An 18,839-nucleotide genomic window follows, 5' to 3' on the forward strand; every position below is an offset into this window, starting at 1 on the left:
TGGAAGTCAGTTTGATGAAATGCTCAAGGTTTTCGGGAGTTTGGGAGGTTCAAGTCCATAGCTCCCTGAAACAGCAGCAGAAGTAGATAAGATGGTGAAAAATTTCGCTTTCATGGTACACAGCCTCAGGATATGGTCAACGTGGATGTCTGGTTCATAAGTGGCATGTCAGAGCATGCACTATTTGTACGAGAATTACTACGGTTTCAACCACGAAATGGCCACAACTTGATCAAAAGAGAAAGTGACCATCAAGCAGTTTGAACCATCAGCTGTCAAATAAAGTAAGACAGAGTTAAACGTATTTGCAGGAGTTTTTTTTTACATTTAAAAAAAAAATTCAATAATGGGATGATCACATCACTGGATAAGAATGGCAGTTTCCTTCCCTAAAGGCCATCAGTGAACAGATGGGTTTTTCCCAACAAAGACAATGGATTCACAGACATCATCAAATTCTTATTTCCAGATGGATTCACACCTAGGTCCCCAGACCAGTATCTCAGCCTCTAGGGAAGTGATGGACAGAAGACTAAATAGAAAATATGTACTAGAAATCATACAACGTCTTGGTTTATGTTTCCATCATGAGATCCATCGCTGCTATGGACACCAGGTAAAGAGCTGACGAGACTGCAATGCCCCCAGGCAGAGTCACAGCGGTCACCAGGTTTCATAGCCGACAGGGAAAATGCAATCAGGGATTATAGGACATGACTCATCCCAAACCTATGTTTGGATTTAAAACTTTCCTTTGATTTTTATCCACAAAATGAAAGATTACATTGTTTCCAATAAACAAATGTCTGTGGAGAGCAACAGAATCCGTCATTGTAAAGGTGTGCAGACCTATCTAACAAATAAAGGGCCATCGAGATCATCACAGAATTCCTAGTGTGGAAGATGGCCATTCAGTCAATATCAACCCTGCAAAGATCATCCCACCCAGTCTCACACCCTACCCTATGCCTGCATTTTGCACACAAGATACTATGGGCAATTTAGCATAGTCAATCTACATAATTTGCACAGTTTTGGACTGTGGGAGGAAACCAGAGCATCTGGAGGAAACTCACGCAGACAGTGTCTGGGTAAGACACTCTGTCAGGTCAGTGCAGACATGATGGGCTAAATGGTCTGCTCCCACACTGGAGGGATTCTATGATCTCCAGCAACAAGCCCAAAACACATGGTTTTTGAATCTACTATAACAATGTGTGGAGCTGGATGAACAGAACAGGTCAAGCAGCATCTCAGGAGCACAAAAGCTGACGTTTCAGGCCTTGAACCTTCTCTAGGCCCGAAAAGTCAGCTTTTGTGCTCCTGAGATGCTGCTTGGACTGCTGTGTTCATCCAGCTCCACACATTGTTATCTTGGATTCTCCAGCATCTGCAGTTCCCATTATCACTGATACTATTTTTGATTCTACTGTTAGCTATATTCAAACCAATCAACTTATTCAGAAATTTGCTGGTAGTTAACCAGTCCTGATGAACCAGGAAATCCCTTTTCACATATCGTGCAGGTGGATAGTCTTTAGTCAGTGCGAATGTGTCGACGTGTTGTGACAACGTGACTATTTCCAAGCTCTACCTTACACAACTGTTAGTGTGACATTTCATTCACAATACCAGCACCTTTAATTGAGCAGGGATCGGTAACATCTGTACAAACAGCCCAAAACCATGGTTCATTTGATAGTGAGAGTGACAGCAAAGTTCTTCAACTGTGGTTGTCTGTGAACTCACTGGTGTGTTAACAGTTTGGATGACAATGAATCCCTTCCCACACTCAGAGCTCATGAGAGGTCTCTCCCCAGAGTGAACTCGCTGGTGTATCAGCGGGGAATTCGAATCAGCAAAGCCTTTCCCTCATGCAGAACAGGTCAATGGTCTCTCTCCAGTGTGACTCTGGTGGTCAGTTTCTAGCTGGGATGGATGAAGAAATTCCTTCCTGCAATCTGCACATTTCCACACTGTCTCCCAGTGTCACTGCACTGGTGTTCGGACATTTCAGATGAATCTTCACAGACTCTTCAACACACACACCATGTGCATTTCTCCCCAATGTGAGTGCTGCTTTTTCCTTCATTGTTCAAAATCCTGAGATAATTGGGTTGTGATAAACAAAGTGACCGTCAGACCTGGATGTGGACCTGTTTAAATTCTCCAACTGCAGACTATACTTTCAAACAGAAAGTTAAGTGTAGCGAGTAAGAAACCAGAAGGACACAGATTGTGAAACTGAGAAATTCTCTGGGCATGTGTGGAGCGATACTTGGGGAAAATGCTGGATCACCATTAGAACAAATTCATTCATAAATATCCTCCAGGTAAGGGATCCAGTCAGTGTTTGCATAAAACTACCAAAAGAGAGAGGTGGGGGAAGCCAGCGAGGAAGGACAGTCATTGTATAGATCTGTAACTCAACCTTTCGATCCCTCTGAAAGACTAAGAATAGTGCAGAAGTAAAATTGTGGAAATCTGAAATGAAAACAAAAAATGCTTCGTCAGTGTTGTACAGCACAAAACAATCCCTTTGGTCCCAGTTGTCCACGCTGAATAGATATCCCAAATTAATCTAATCCCATTTGCAAGCATTTGACCTATATTCTGCTACACCCTTCCTATTCACATACAACATTTAAAAGGTATCTGGATGGGTAACTGTACCAGCTTCCACCAGTTCCTCTGGCAGCTCATTCTACACAGGCACCACCCACTTTCCCTTTTAAAAAAAACAAATTCGCTGGAAAAGCTCAGCAGGCCTGTACCATCTGTTAGAGGAAAAAAAGTTAACATTTCAGGACCGGTGACCCTTCCTCAGAACCCGAAACTCTTCTCTCCTCCACAGATGCTGCCAAACCTGCTGAGCTTTACCAGCAAATTTGTTTTTTTTAAGATTTAAGGCATCTTCAGTTCTTTTGGTTCCCTTTTAAGACTTTCCCTCTCAGCTTAAGCCAATGTTATTAGTTCTAGTCTCCCCTAACCTGGGAAAACAATCTTGGCCATTCACCCTACGCCCACCATAATTTTAACAACCTCTATAAGGTCACCAGTCAGCCTTCAATGCTCCAGGGAAAATAGACCCAGCATATTCAACTTCTCCCTACAGCTCAAAACTTCCACCTCTTGCAACATCCTTGTAAATCTTTTCTGCATCCTGCCAAGTTCAACAGCATCATTCCTATAGCAGGGAGACCAGAACTGAACACAGTATTCCAAAAGCAGCATAATCAATGCCTTGTTCAGCCTATAACATTGACCTCCCAACTCCTACGCTCAATGCACTGACCAATAAATGCAAGCATAGCAAATATCATCTTCACTACCTTCTGTACCTGCAATCCACCTTCAAGGAACTGTGCACATGCACCCCAAGGAGTCCGTGTTGCATAACAGTCCCCAGGGCCTCATCATTAACTGTTTAAGTCCTGCGCTGATTTGCATTACCATAATGCAATCGCTCACATTTAGCTGAACTAAACTTATTTCTATCACTCCTTGGCCCATCAACCCATGTGATTACGTTCCCATCGTGCTTGGGAAGTAAACGCCTTTGCTGTCTACTACAACAACAATTTTAGTGTCATCTGCAAACTTACTAACCATTCCTCCAATATTCATTCCACATGATTTGCATCAATGATTAAAAAAGCAGTGGACCCAGCACCAATCCTTGCAGCACACTGCTGTTCATAGTCATCTAGACTGAATCCGCTCCCCCCCGGCTGACCATAATCTTGTCTCCTACCTTCAAGCCAATTTTGTTTCAAATAGCTAACTCTCCCTGGGTTCCATTTGATCTAATCTTGCTAACCAGTCTGTCATGTGGAGCTTTGGTGAATGTCTATTATGGACTTCAGCAAGGCAATGTCCACTGCTTTGCCTTCTTCAATCTTCTTTGTCACTTCTTCAAAAAACTCAATCAATTAAGTGAGACAAGATTTCCTACTCACAAAGCCATGTTGACTATCCCTAATCAGTCTTTGCTTCTCTAAACACATGCAAATCCTGTCCCTCAGAATCCCCACCAGCAACTTACCCACCACTGACATCAGGCTCAACGGTCGATGGTCCCGTGGCTTTTCCTTAAAGAATGGCACCACATTAGCCACCCGGCCTTCTGGCACTTCACTAGTGTCAGTGATACAAATACCTCAGCAAGGGGACAGCAATTACTTCCCCAGCTTCTCCCAGAGTTTGTGGGTAACACCTGATCAGGTGCCAGGAACCTATCCACCTTTATGCATTTTAAGACATCCAGCACCGAGATCTCTGTAATATAGACACTTTTCACGACTCATTATTTATGTCTCCATGTTCTCTAGCTTCCATATCCTTCTCTGCAGTAAATACTAATGTGAAATACTCATTCACTATCTCAGCCTGCAGTTCCACACAGACAGCCTTGTTGATCTTTAAAGGGGCCCTATTTTCTCCCTGGTTGCTTTTTTGCCCCAAATGAAGTTTCAGAATCTCTTGGGATTCCCCTTAACTTGATTTGCCAAAGATAGCTCATGTCTCCTTTTTCTGATGTCCTGATTTCTCGAGTATACTCCTACTGCCCTTGTACTAAGAGGGATTGACCCAATTCCTGCTGTCAATACCCGACATGTGCTGCCGCCTTTTTCTTGACCACAGCCTCAATTTCTCCAGTCAGCCAGTATCCCCTACATTTACCAGCCTTGCCCTTCACATGAACAGCAACAGAGTGTGTCTGGGCTCTCCTTATTTTAGTTTTGAAGACCTCCCACTTTCCAAGCATTCCTTGACCTGCATATTACCTCTCTCGATCATCTTTTGCAAGTTCTTGCCCAACAATGTCAAAGTTGGCCTTACTCCAATTTAGAATTTTGAAATGTATATTAAATAAATAAGTTTTATTTTAAACTGATCACATCTGCCTGCATCTGGCATATACTCCTCTAAACCTCTCTTGTCTATGTCCTAATTCAAATGTCTTTTAAACAACGTGACTGTACCTGTATCTGCCACTTCCTCTGAAAGTTTGTTCCACACACGGACAACTCCGTAAAAATAAAAGTTTCCCTCATGTCTTTTTAAATATGTCTTTCTCCTCTCACCTTACACACATGTCCGCTTGTCTTGAAATCAGCCAACCTTGGGAATAAACCCTTGCTATTTGCATAATCTGTGCCCTCATGATTTTATGAACCTCTAAGGCCACTCGTTAACCCATTATGCTGCAGTGAGAAAAGTGCCAGCTTTGGCCGTCTATTTGATAATCAAGCCCTCCATTCCTGGCAACATCCCAGCAAGTCTATTCTGAACTGTCTCCAGTTTAATAATAATGTCCTTCCTGTAACAGGGCGACCAGAGCTGCACACAATACCTCAAATGAAGCCAAAACAATGTCCTGTACAACCTCAACATAACATCCCAACTCTGAGACTCTCAGGTCTGAGCAATGAAAGCAAGTGAGCTAAACAACTTATTAATCACTCTGTCTACTTGTCTACATAAACTTCAAAGAATTATGCACTTGAATCTCAGCATTTCTCTGTTCCACAACACTACCCTGGGTGCAACCATCAATTGTGCAAGTCCTACCCTGGTCATTTTACCGAAATACAATGTCTCACATTTATTCAAATTGAACTTCATCCTCCACTCCTCAACCCATTGACATAATTGATCAAGATCTTGCTGTCATCTTCGATAACCTTCACTGACCACTATACCAACATTTCATACCACTAATTCTAGTATCATCTGCAAACTTACGAATCTTGTCCCTTAAATTCTCATCCAAATCATTAATATAAATGAGAAACAAAAGTGGACCCTGTGCCAAATGCTGTGGAACATGCTGGTCACAGAACTCCACTCTGAAAAATCCTCCATCACCACGGTCTCTCCTCCAACGGAGCCAATTCCGCTTCCAATTAGCAAGCTCTTCCTGAATCACATGTGATCTAACTTTACGCATCAGTCTACCATGTGGAATCATGTCAAAGGCTTCACTCTCACTCTGGGAGGTGCTGCAAAACTGAAACAATTCCCCCACCATTTGCCCATCATTCCTTGAAAAGTTAAATCCCAACTCTCTTGAGAATAACTGCTAAATCTGCATCCAGCTGCCATTCAGACTGTTCCAGATCCTGGGAACTTGGAGTCAAACACTCTTCACATTTTCACTCTGCATTTTTTGCCAATTATCTGAATGTTGTACTCCACAGTTACCAAACATTGCTACAATGGAGAATTACCTGAGCTTCTGTTCACTCTCTCCAAACCAGAGACACATCAATTTTAATTTACTTATGGGACATGGCCTTTGCTGCACAGGCAAATATTGATTTCCACTTTTATTCGATTTGGAGAAAGTGGTACTTTCTATTACTGCTGCACTCCATCTGCTGTAAGTACACCACTGTGCTGTTATGATAATAATCCACCCTGGAGCCTCACTACCCTCCTTACTGCAGGAATCATACCTCAGACCTCACTACCCTCCAGATCATGCCCTCAAGCCTCGCTACCTGCATTGTTGCAGGCATCATTCTCGAGCCTCAACACCCTTCACATCTGTGGAATCCCCCTCCAGCCTCAACTCACACCATCTATCTAGATTCCTCCAGTCTCACAGACCACCTTATCTGTCATCTCCTCCAGCCCACAAACTTCTTTAGCTCTATAATTGTCTTTACCGTCACAAACTTCCCTTTGTCTGGTCTCCTCCAGCCTCACAATCTTCCCCATTTCTGTAATCTCCTCCAAGCTCACTTTTCTCTATTTTTGTAGTCTTCTCCAGTCTCAGAACCCTTCTTGTCTCACATATCATCCAGCCTCACAGATCAATGATACAAGAACGATATTTCTTTCCTCTAATACAATCCTTATTTTTATTCATCCACATGATGGCGGTACTTTCAATTTCCTGGGCTTCAGGCCCCAGAATTGAAGTCAACCGCTTTACCTCTATACCTCACTTTTCTCCCGAAAACACTGACCAATCATGAGTCATTTATTCTAATATCTCATTTTCTGAAATAACTTGAAATATTGCTGGGCATCTTCCTATGTGAAGAGTCTCGGAGGTCTACAGTACAGAAAAAGGCTTTGTGGCCCATCCAGCCTGGGCTGGTTAAAAACCACACCCTAACTATTCTAATCTAATTTTCCAGCACTTGGCCTATAGACCTGTCTGCATTGGCATCACAAGTGGGCATCTAAATATGCCTTAAACGCTATGAGGATCTCGGTGCCTACCACCCTCACAGACAGTGAGGCTCAGTGCCATTGTCACAGCATGATGACATCACAGACAGGAACAGAGACGAGCTGAGTCTGTGCAAACCAAAGATCCCCCCCCCCCCCCCACCACACACCGTGAAGGACGGGAGGGTCCCTGACATGGGGCAGAGGAGATTTTACAGAATGGTTTGTAGGAAGAGGGTTTTTAGTTGCATGGATAGGGTTTTTTTTAAAAGTTATAATTTCATGTGACTTAGGTATTGCTGGTACATATTGAGAATATCCATCGACAATAGATGGACTCTCCTTCACAACCTCTCCTCGCCTGGGGTGTGGTAATCTTCAGGTTAAACCAGCCCTATGGTCAGGTAGGATAATGGTGACTTCACCTTAGGCACAGTGATGCCACTTTGCCTCAGTGGTGTAGAGGGGAATGTTGAATGTGGTGGATGGGACACCACTCTGACACTGCTTCATCTGGAGGATGTTAACTTCCTTTAATATTGTTGGGGCTGTACTCATGCAGGGAAGTGGAAGTGAAAAGTGGATGAGTGCCTTACACACAAGAAGCAAACTGTCATTCGGTAATCAGGTGCTTGGGGAAACGGAGATTGATCTCCTTGTAACAAAGGATTTTGAGGGGACCTTTGATAGGAGGTGTTTACAAAAGATAAACATTAGAATGGTAAAACGTACACAACTGGCCATAAAAAGGACTACAGGACATATATTGAAAGTTGTAGGAAAGATCTATTGAGAGAATGGAGTAATAAGAGAGAAATTTTACATGGCAAATGGGAATGAGCAGGAACACAATACTCACACACAATGCGAATATCCAGGTCCTGATGAATTGAGTAATTCTGTCAGAGTTTGGTGTTACAATTATTGAGCTTCCTACCTGAAAGTCCACTTGTAATATCCTGTAACACAAATTCATAAAATCCATCACTGTCAGAGTAGAAATCCACAACATCCCCTCCTCCTGGCCGAGGGTAACTGTGCATTGTTCCTGCTGCACATTACTCCTTGTGGGAGTCAGCAGCTGATTCGAGGGATTTCTATTTGGGTTTCTCGGAATTTCCACATTGGGGCTTCATGTCACTGAACAGAACAACAGGTGTTTGACACATGGCAAAGAATGGCCAAGATTTAGTGCGATGCAGGCAGCAGGCAGCAGGATTTGCTTCCTTTTCTTTCCTTCTGTGCTGCTGCACTGCCACAATGAGACATCAGCTTTTCCGGCCCAATGCAACTTGATGAACAAGTTGTCTCGATTCTGAGAAATGGGCAGTAAGCTTCTCCCAGTCATTTGAAAAAACGCCCCTTAAAAAGGCAGCAATTACGTATGTGTCATGTTGCCCAGTGCTCCCAACAAAAAGATGAGAAGAATGAGGGAGGATCTCATAAAAAGGGATAACAGTCAAGTTCCATGAGGGTTAGAGTTTATGGAGAGATATTGATAAATGGGCGACAAGTCGGCAAATGGAGTATATTTTGGGAAAATGAGAAGTTGCTATTTTTTGAGGACATGACCAAAGAACAGTGTTATTTAAAAATGTAAAAACTGTGGAAAACTGCAATACAAAAGGGATTCAGGAATAATTGTGCAGGAAGCATGAAGCGAGCACACAGTTGCAACAGGTAATCGGGAAGGGTCATGGGATGTTATCCTTATGTCAAGGTGTTTGCAGTAGAAGAGTTTGGAATACATGTCTTAGGACAAATGTACAACTTGCTGGCAAGACCACATCTGGAAGAATGTGAGCAGCTTTTTTGGTCCACTTATTCGAGCAAGTATATAACTTCACTGGAGGCATTTCAAAGAAGATGAACTAAGATGATCATTGGTTTGGAGGGATTATGTTTTAAGCTAAGACTAAACAGGTCTGGAATATACTAACTAGATTTTTTTGAAGAATGAGAGATGTTCTAATTAAAAATAGAGGATTCTCAAGGGAGTTGACAGGATAAATGCTGAGGGAATATTTCTCATCGAAGGAGCAGATTCTTGATAAGGCAGAGAAGAGAGGGTTCTCTTTTGGAATTGTGAAGCTTAAGGCAACACAGACATGGGTAAGGGGTTTCAGTCGCGAATGAGCTGGAGTGAGGTGGAGAGAAGGAGCATTTTAGAGATAGAAATTTCTGGCATTTGTGATTTAAATGTACGGTAAGATGTTCATCTTGAGACCAGATATGAGAGCATTATTGAGAAGGGTGCAGTTCAGCCTCAGACAGTTCCCAATGAGAGGGATGGATTCAGTACAATAGTAAGGAAAAATAATTTGTAATAATAACTGAAGGCAATGTGTTTTACTATCACAAAGTGTTATTGGAGGAAATTTCAGCTAATCAAGCAGTGGAAGCATGATAAGCAGTTTTATAATTGAGTAACAGTGGAGCAAAGTGATGGAGACGAGTTAGATCTGAACATTGTAGAATACATGTGAAAGTTAACACAGTGCTTGTGGAAGAAATCACCTCCTGGAAGTATGTTGGTGAGAAACAGCATGGGCCAAGGATAGATCCTTGAGGGACATTTACGACATGGATTTCAGACAGGAAAGAGAGATGGAGTGGGATTTTCCAATGATGGTGAGGTCGAACATTGGTTTTAAACAGAATGGGTGAGAAGGACATAACCTGAAAAGAGAAACAGACAGAACAAGTAACAATATCTGTGAATTGGCATGGGGGAAGAGGCAGGGAGGAGGAGGAGAAATAAGAGTTGGAATATTTGTAGTTTAGTGAGAATAGGGCAAAGGGTTAAGATGAGCTCTGATAAGGCTTGACATGAAACTGGACAAAGATGCAAGTTTAAGCCTAAAACGAGGAGCAACATGCCAGGCAATTTGGTTTGGTGGGCTTGTGGAAGAGAGGGAAGCAGCAGAGGCAGCTGATTGGATTGTCTCAATCTTAGTGAAATAGAAACTGCATGTGTCTCCTTCACTTGCTGTTGGAGGGGAGGATGGAGGAGACAGGATGATGGACAGTGTTTTGCAAAGAAACAATGCCTGTGTTAGTGATATTTAAAAATGAGTGAACAAACCTGATGACTAACTTTTATCCAGAATGTTAAAATGTACAACAGAAGTCCAGGTTCGAATCCTATCTCAGCAGATGGTGGAATTTGAATTCAATAAAAAAAACTGGAAGAATCAACTGGTTGCCATGGCAACGATTGCTGATGACAGAGAGAAAAAAAAATCTATTGTCCTTCGGGGAAAGAAATTTGTCAACCTCAGCAAGCCACTCAGTTGCAAATCACTGCAAAGTTTCAACAAAGGAATGAAGCTGGGTGGCCCATTTGGCATCTACCAGGGAACTAGGAAAGACAACTGCAGAATCAGCCCTATCGGCCCCCCAAACTCCTGCTTAATAATATCTGGGGTCTAGTGGCAAAATTTGGAGAGCCGCTTCAAAGACGAGTCAAGGAACAGTGTCAGACTCATGGAAACATACCTGGCAAACAATGACACACACCACTATCATTGTCCTTAGTGAAGCCTTGTCCCAGCAGACGTGACAGCACAGTGCTATTCTGACCAGATTATTTGACCTGGGAGTACTCAACTTTGACTCTGACACCTGGAAGTCTCACGGCTCCTGCTGATTACCATGTACCATCCTCCCTTGGTTGATAAATCAGCAGTAGTATTATCGCTAGATTATTAATCCAGAGACCCAGGTAACATTCTGGGGACCTGGGTTCGCATCCTGCCATGGCAGATCGTGAAACATGAATTAAATAATGATCTGGAACTAAGATTCTAATGATGACCATGAAATCATTGCCAATTATCAGGAAAGACCCATCTGGTTCACTTCTGCCCTTTCCGGAAATGTGCCATCCTTACCTGGTCTGGATGACATGTGACTCCAAACCCATAGTGATGTGCTTGACTCTTAACTGCCTTCCAGGTAATAAACGCTGGTCCAGCCAGCGATTTCCACATCCCAAGAGTGAATTTTAAGAAACAAAAAACTCCATCATGTTGAACAGCACTTGGAGGAAGCACTGCGAGTGTGAATAGCACTAAATGTACTCAATGTCCACATCAGGAGTAGTTTGCAGGAGGATTACCAATCAGGCTGGTCGGGTCCTGAAGGACAAAGCTGCTTGGCTGGGACTGCAGCAGGTGCTGACGCACCAAAGGGGGAAAATATAGTTGATCTCATCATCACCAATTTCCCAGCTGCAGAGGCATCTGTCCATGACAGGATTGTTAACAGCAACCACCGCACAGTCCTGTGGAGACAAAGCCTCATCTTAAACTTGAGAATACCCCCCATTGCATTGGGTGGCACTAACTTCGGCTAAAAGGGACAGACTTGGAACAGACACAGGAGCTCAAAACCAGATATCTATGAGGCTTTGAGAGAGACTGCAACAGTAGCAGACCTTCTCCAGCACAATCTGTAACCTCATGGCCCAGCATATCCTAGAGACACCCATTGCCATTGATCCAGGGGACCAACACTGCTTGAACGGAGAGTATTGGAGGGCATGCCAAGGGCAGCACCAGGCATACCTAAAAATAAGGTGCCAACCTGGTAAAACCACCAAACAGGACTATCTGCATGCAAAATAGCATAAGCAGCAAGAGTTAGAGCTAAGCCACCCCATAACCAATAGATCAGATGCAAGCTCTGCAGTTCTACCACACCCAGTCGTGAACAGTGATGGACAATTAAACAACTCACTGGAGGAAGAATGCCAAAAATCCCCATCTTTACCCGACACAGGAGCCCAACCTCTCCTTGCAAAAGACAAGTCTGCAGCAATCTTCAGCCAGAAGTGCCAACTGGATGATCCATCTCAGCCTTCTCCAGAGGTCCCCAACATCAGAGATGTGAGTTTTCATCCAATTTGATTCATTTCACATAATATTAAAGAAATGAATGAACAGTGCAAAGGTTATGGGCCCTGGCAACACTCTGACAATAGTAGCGATGACTAGTGCTCTAGAGCTTGCTAGCATCCAAGCCAAACTATTTCAGTCCTGCTACGGCGCTGGCATCTCCTAACAATTTGGAAAACTGCCCAGGTCTGTTCAGCACAAAAACATTGAAAATCCAACCCGACCAATTTCCCCTCAAGCAATCTACTCTCTATCATCAGTAAAGTACTGGAAGGTGTTGTCAACAGCAGTATTAAACAGCACTTACTCAGCAGTAACCTGCTCAGTGACACCCAGCATGGGCCATGGTGGGCACTCAGTTCCTGATCTTATTACAGACTTGATCCGCAAATTCACAAACAGCTGAATTCCTGAGGTGAGGTGAGGGTAAACAGCAGAGCCCTGCACAAAAACCACGTACTTCCACTTCAGTGACAATGACTGACAGTGACACCTTAGTTTCAGCTCATCTGCTGAACCTCTCATCTATTCCTGTGTTACCTCTAGGCTTAACTATCCAAACTCACTGCCAGTCGGCCTCCCACATTCAATGTCCCTGTAACCTCAAGAATACCTAAAGTTCTGCTGCACACAAGTACATTTGTACCAAGACCTGTTCACCCATCACTGCTGTGCTCCCTGACCCACAAAGGCTCCTGTTTATAAGCAACAATTTAAAATTCTCAGATAATAAAATGTGAGGCTGGATGAACACAGCAGGCCAAGCAGCATCTCAGGAGCACATTGGCCTGCTGTGAAGCTTTTGTGCTCCTGAGATGCTGCTTGGCCTGCTGTGAGCTTTTGTGCTCCTGAGATGCTGCTTGGCCTGCTGTGAGCTTTTGTGCTCCTGAGATGCTGCTTGGCCTGCTGTGAGCTTTTGTGCTCCTGAGATGCTGCTTGGCCTGCTGTGAGCTTTTGTGCTCCTGAGATGCTGCTTGGCCTGCTGTGAGCTTTTGTGCTCCTGAGATGCTGCTTGGCCTGCTGTGAGCTTTTGTGCTCCTGAGATGCTGCTTGGCCTGCTGTGAGCTTTTGTGCTCCTGAGATGCTGCTTGGCCTGCTGTGAGCTTTTGTGCTCCTGAGATGCTGCTTGGCCTGCTGTGAGCTTTTGTGCTCCTGAGATGCTGCTTGGCCTGCTGTGAGCTTTTGTGCTCCTGAGATGCTGCTTGGCCTGCTGTGAGCTTTTGTGCTCCTGAGATGCTGCTTGGCCTGCTGTGTTCATCCAGCCTCACATTTTATTATCTTGGAATCTCCAGCATCTGCAGTTCCCATTATCTCTGATACTAATTTAAAATTCTCACCCGTGATTTAATTCCTGGCTGTGACGAGCCCTATCTCCCTGCACACACAACCTTCAAGAGTTCGATAACTCATTTAGTTCCAGACTCCAACAATGTGTTTAATCATCCCTTCACTATTGGAGGCTGTTTCTACAGTTGCCAGAAAACGTGATCTGGAATTCCCCTGATAAACCTCTTAGGTTTGCTTTCCTTGAGAGAGTCAGGAAAACCTGTAGATATGGTAACTTTTTGGTCACCTGACCTAATATGGCCTTACGTCAAAAGTTTGTTGATAATATTTTTGTGAAATTATAAAACATGATAAAAATACAAATAGTTTGTTGATTTGGACATACACCATTAGCTCTTCAGTATCGCTAGATGAATGATCTGTAACTTCTCAAATGGAGCATTGTGAGAGCACCTTTATCATACAAACTGAAGCAGCACACGAAAGTTAAACATCACCTTCTCCACAGGGAACAGGGCTTTGGCAACGATCGCTGGTATCTGTGGAAGGAGAAACACACAGTAAATGTTGCAGAAGTGCAAAATGAATGACAGATAAAAACGCTGTAGAATTTGGTGGTCTGAAATGGAAGAAAAATACACTCTCTTTCTGGGAAAATATTTCCTGACTGTGAAAGATACCATTCAAAAATTAATCTGGTAAGAGAGCAGCACATGGTCAGGGGGTGGGCAGCAGTGGAAAATTTATTTACAAAAAAGGTACAAGGAAATTACAGTAAAATACTACAGAGATCAAATCTATCCATCATTAGAGACTGAAGAGATTAGACACCGACAAAGGTGATCAGGGAGCACAGAAGTGAGCAAGAGCAGTGTGAGCTGCTATGATCCAACAGTCTGGGAAAAAAAATCCATAAGAAACAAACATTTCTCTTGGATAAGAGATAATAGGAACTGCAGATGCTGGAGAATCCAAGATAACAAGGTGTGGAGCTGGATGAACACAGCAGGCCAAGGAGCATCTTCGGAGCAGGAAAGCTGACGTTTTGGGCCTGGACACCACTTCAGAAATGGGGGAGGGGAAGAGGATTCTGAACGAAATAGGGAGAGGGGGGAGACAGATCAAAGATGGAGAGAAAAGATATTTGGAGAGGAGACAGACAAGTTAAAGAGGCGGGCATGGAGCAGGTAAAGATGAGGAGAGGTGGGGAGGTAGGGAGGTGATAGGTCAGTCCAGGGAGGACAGACAGGTCAAGGGGGTGGGATGAAGTTAGTAAGCAGGAAATAGGGGTGCAGCTTGAGGTGGGAGGAGGCGATAGGAGAGAGGAAGAACAGGTTAGGGAGGCAGGGACAAGCTGGGCTAGTTTTGGGAGGCAGTTGGGGGAGGGGAGATTTTGAGGCTTCTGAAATCCACATGGACACCATTGGGCTGCAGGGTTCCCAGGCAGAATATGTGTTGCTATTCCTGCAACCCTTGGGTGGCATCATTGTGGCACTGCAGGTGGCCCAGGATGGACATGTCATCTGAGGAATGGGATGGGGAGTTGAAATGGTTCGCAACTGGGAGGTGCAGTTGTTTCTTGCGAACTGAGCGTAGGTGTTCTGCAAAGCAGTCCCCAAGCCTCCGCTTGGTTTCCGCAATGTAGAGGAGGCCACAACGGGTACAGGGGATGCAGTATACCACATTGGCAGATGTGCAGGTGAACATCTGCTCGATGTAGAAAGTCTTCTTGGGGCCTGGGATGGGGGGGGGGGGGGTGGGGGGGGGGGGGAAAGAGAAGAGGGAGGAGGTGTGGAGGCAAGTGTAGCACTTCCTTTGGTTGCAGGGGAAGGTGCTGGGAGTAGTGGGGTTGGAGGGCAGCGTGGAGCGGACAAGGGAGTCACGGAGAGACTGGTCTCTCCGGCAGGCAAGCAAGGGTGGGGAGGGAAAAATGTCTTTGATGGTGAGGTCGGATTGCTGATGGCGGAAGTGTCAGAGGATGACGTGTTCGATCCGGAGATTGGTGGAGTGGTATGTGAGGATGAGGGGGATTCTTTTTCAGTTGTTATTGCAGGGATAGGGTGCGAGGGAGGAGTTGTAGAAAAATGCAGGAGACACGGTCAAGGGTGTTCTTGACCACTCCGGTGGGGAGGTGGGGAGTGGAGTTGCGGTCCTTGAAAAACAAGGACATCATAGATGTACGGGAGTGGAATCCTGGGAGCAGATGCGGCAGAGGTGAAGCAATTGGGAATAGGAGATGGCACTTTTGCAGGACGGTGGGTGGGTGTGAGATGTTAATGTGATAACATCCCATTAATTTAAAGAAGTATAGAAATCAAAGTCTTTCATCTGCATTTGATTCCTATACAGAGACTTTGACTTATAGAAGTAAAGTCTTTTATCTACTCACATCGGTATGCAGACACTGCCCTGAAGCTTCCTGCCCAGCTAGGAATTCAGTGTAAAGCTTTTGTAACTCATCTTCTCACACATCGGCATGCAGACACTGTCTTACGTTTCCTAACTGAACTGAAATTAGAATCAATCTGTATCAAATAGGGTTAGGTGGGGAAATTTTGTAAAGGTGTGAAACCTCTAAAGCATGTAACTTCTGTCGCTGACTAAGGGGCCAGGGCACTGACTTTGTCCTAGCCAGACACACTGGCAACTTGAAATCACAATCTGTCCCGGACAACAACTCAAAATCACCTCCTGCCATGAGCAGCTACTTCACAAGCAATCGATACTATATCCTGGTCTTTTATGTTGTCCATGTAATAATTGCTTGGTATCCTGTTTTTGTCTGTTGTAGTAATTGTTTTATGTATCATGTCATTGGAGGTTGTGAAATCGTTTTCTGTATCATGTCTTTTGTAAAGTATAAAAAGCAGGGACTGTCCGGGGAGAACTCCTTGTGAGACTTTGCACTGTGTGCCGGGTTGAGTACAGTGATTCTTCACAGCTTGTACTTGCTTGGTAAGAAAATGATTTGTGTTTTTCTAAACAGGTCAGTGTCTTGTTATTGCAGCACGTCCGTGAGGGTCTCCGAAAACAAACTTGACAGGTGGGAGGAGGTGTATTCTTGGTAGCTGTGGGAGTCAGTGGGCTTGAAATATATATCGGTTTTGAGATTGTTCCCCAAGATGGAAATAGAGGACCAGGAAGGTGAGAGAGGTGGTTAGAGATGGTCCAGGTGAACTTAAGGTTGGGGTGGAAGGTGTTGGTGAAGTGGGCAAACTGTTCGAGCTCCTCATAGGAGCACGAGGCAGCGCCGATACAGTCATCCATGTACTGGAGGAAGAGGTACGGAAGAGGGATTGTTCCAACAAAGAGACAGGCAAAGCTTGGGCCCATGCAGGTACCCATGGCCACCCCCTTTGTCTGTAGGCAGTGGGACGAGTTCACCGAAGCACATAATGGGGTCAGTGGAGGGGAACTGGTCAGACCTGCAGGACAGGAAATAGCGTAGGGCTTTGAGGCCATCTGTATGGGGTATGCAGGTGCTAATGTGGTATACTGCACCGCTGCACCCGTTCTGGCCTCCTCTCTATCAGGGAAACCAAGCAGAGGCTTGGGGACCACTTTACAGAACACCTACACTCAGTTCGCAATAAACAATTGCTCATCCCCACCTCCCTAACCTACTCTTCCTCTCACCTATCCCCTCCTCCCATCTCAAGCCACACCCCCATTTCCTACTTGCTAACCTCATCCCACCCCTTTGACTTGTTGGTCCTCCATAGACTGACCCATCCCCTCCCCACCTACACTCACCTTTACCTGCTCCATCCTCACCTCTTTAACTTGTCTGTCTCCTCTCCACTTGTCTCCCACTCTCTCCCTGTTTGTTTCAGCATCCCCTTCCCCTCCCCCATTTCTGAAGGGTGTGGGCCCGAATACGTCAGTTTTCCTGTTTCTCTGATGCTGCCTGTCCTGTTGTGTTCCTCCAGCTTCACCCCCGGCCCTTTTAAAGTTTCAAAGCTGTCGCGCATGCGCCCCGCGGATCACTGCCCCCAATAAAGATGGTGACGGTCACACGGGCCTATCGCCATCTGAGGCGTTGATTTGTTTTCTGCAAACGTGAGTCTGGGAGTTTCAAATGGGTGTGTTTTCCGACGTGCACTAACTGTTTGTAAAACTTCCAAACCCATACGAATATCACTTCCCTCCAGCTTTCTACCGTTTTGCTTTCTTTACTGTGGCCTGCTCTTACCTCAATTGCACAAATCTTGGTCTCAGCGAAGGATCTAGGCCCGAAACGTCAGCTTTCCTGCTTGACCTGCTGTGTACATCCAGCTGCACACCGTGTTATCTCGGATTCTCCAGCATCTGCAGTTCCGGTTATCTCAGCGACTCTGCACCGCACTCGTGGATGATCACGTGGTTTTCACTGATCCCGCCCTCCCTTCATTCCGATTGGGCGACATCCGTCCGGTCATGCACGGCACACCTGTGCTCCTATTGGTCGCGCACTGACATCAATCAGCCAGACTTCACTGTGAGCTGGAGCATGCGCAGTGCTTTGTGTTATTGTTGGAAGCAAATGAACGTCGTCGCAATGTTGCATTTTGAGACGAATGAGACTGAAAACTGGATCTGTCTTTTTACCTTCACAGATGCTGCCAGACCTGCTGAGCTTTTCCAGCAACTTTGTTTTTGTTCCTGATTGACAACATCCCAGTTCTTTTGTTATTTTTTAATAAGTCGCGATTGAAAAGGCTTCCGGCAGCTCAAAGCTAAAGGTACTCTTGATACCGCTCTGTCAGCCAATAGAGAAATAGCGATGAAATAAGGGTAATAAATACAGGTCTAGCAGTCCTCAGGTAAGATGTAAAGGGAATAATTATGAATATGAAGAACATCACGTGGTGAAGTGAGGTGAGTGTTGTTCATATGAACTGTGATTGGACAGAGAGGGAGGTTAATCAAAAAAGAACAAGCAGAAAAGAGATTCTCAAGAAAGGTCTGTGCAATGGAAAGCAACGAGAATCAGAAGATAAAAGCCCAACACAAGAAAAAGTTTGAAGACCGCGGCTGCAGAAACTCCAATAAGTTGTTTCACTGCTCTACTGCCTAGTTATTGACTTAAGCAGTATAATCCACGTTCAACTGTAAGTAGCTGTCTGAGTTTGTCACTGTAGTTTACTTCATAACAGATAAACTCCACACTTTGTCTCAATAAAGCTGACAGTTGGTTCACCAATTAGTTCTGCTGCCAAGTCCGTTCTTGTTTGAAAAGGGGTATAGATCACATTTAAATAGACAATGAAAAATGTCAATCCAGGCTGGGAGCAAAATTCTACTCCCTCGCCACTGACTCCATCCCTGCCCCGGGTAACTGGCAGGTAACACACTGGTCACAGTCAGGGTGCAATATTTGACCCCAAGATGAGCTTCTAACCACATTACTCACCCCCACACTCATTATCACAAAGACCACATACAATTTCAACCTCAACAGCATCTCAGGTCATCTGCTGCTGAAACTCT

General features: G+C 44.7%; 1 long non-coding RNA gene across 1 annotated transcript; it reads right to left on the reverse strand.

Moving 5' to 3' along the window:
* Positions 1-734: 734 nt before the first annotated feature.
* LOC132208751 (uncharacterized) lies at positions 735-17,779 on the reverse strand. The gene is made up of 4 exons (XR_009444883.1): positions 17,563-17,779; positions 13,756-13,909; positions 8,045-8,144; positions 735-2,484 (listed from the first exon to the last, which is right to left on the reverse strand). It is a non-coding gene; the product is annotated as an uncharacterized LOC132208751 (long non-coding RNA).
* Positions 17,780-18,839: the final 1,060 nt, after the last annotated feature.

Source organism: Stegostoma tigrinum, unplaced genomic scaffold, assembly GCF_030684315.1.
Source record: "Stegostoma tigrinum isolate sSteTig4 unplaced genomic scaffold, sSteTig4.hap1 scaffold_53, whole genome shotgun sequence".
Classification (NCBI taxonomy): domain Eukaryota; kingdom Metazoa; phylum Chordata; class Chondrichthyes; order Orectolobiformes; family Stegostomatidae; genus Stegostoma; species Stegostoma tigrinum.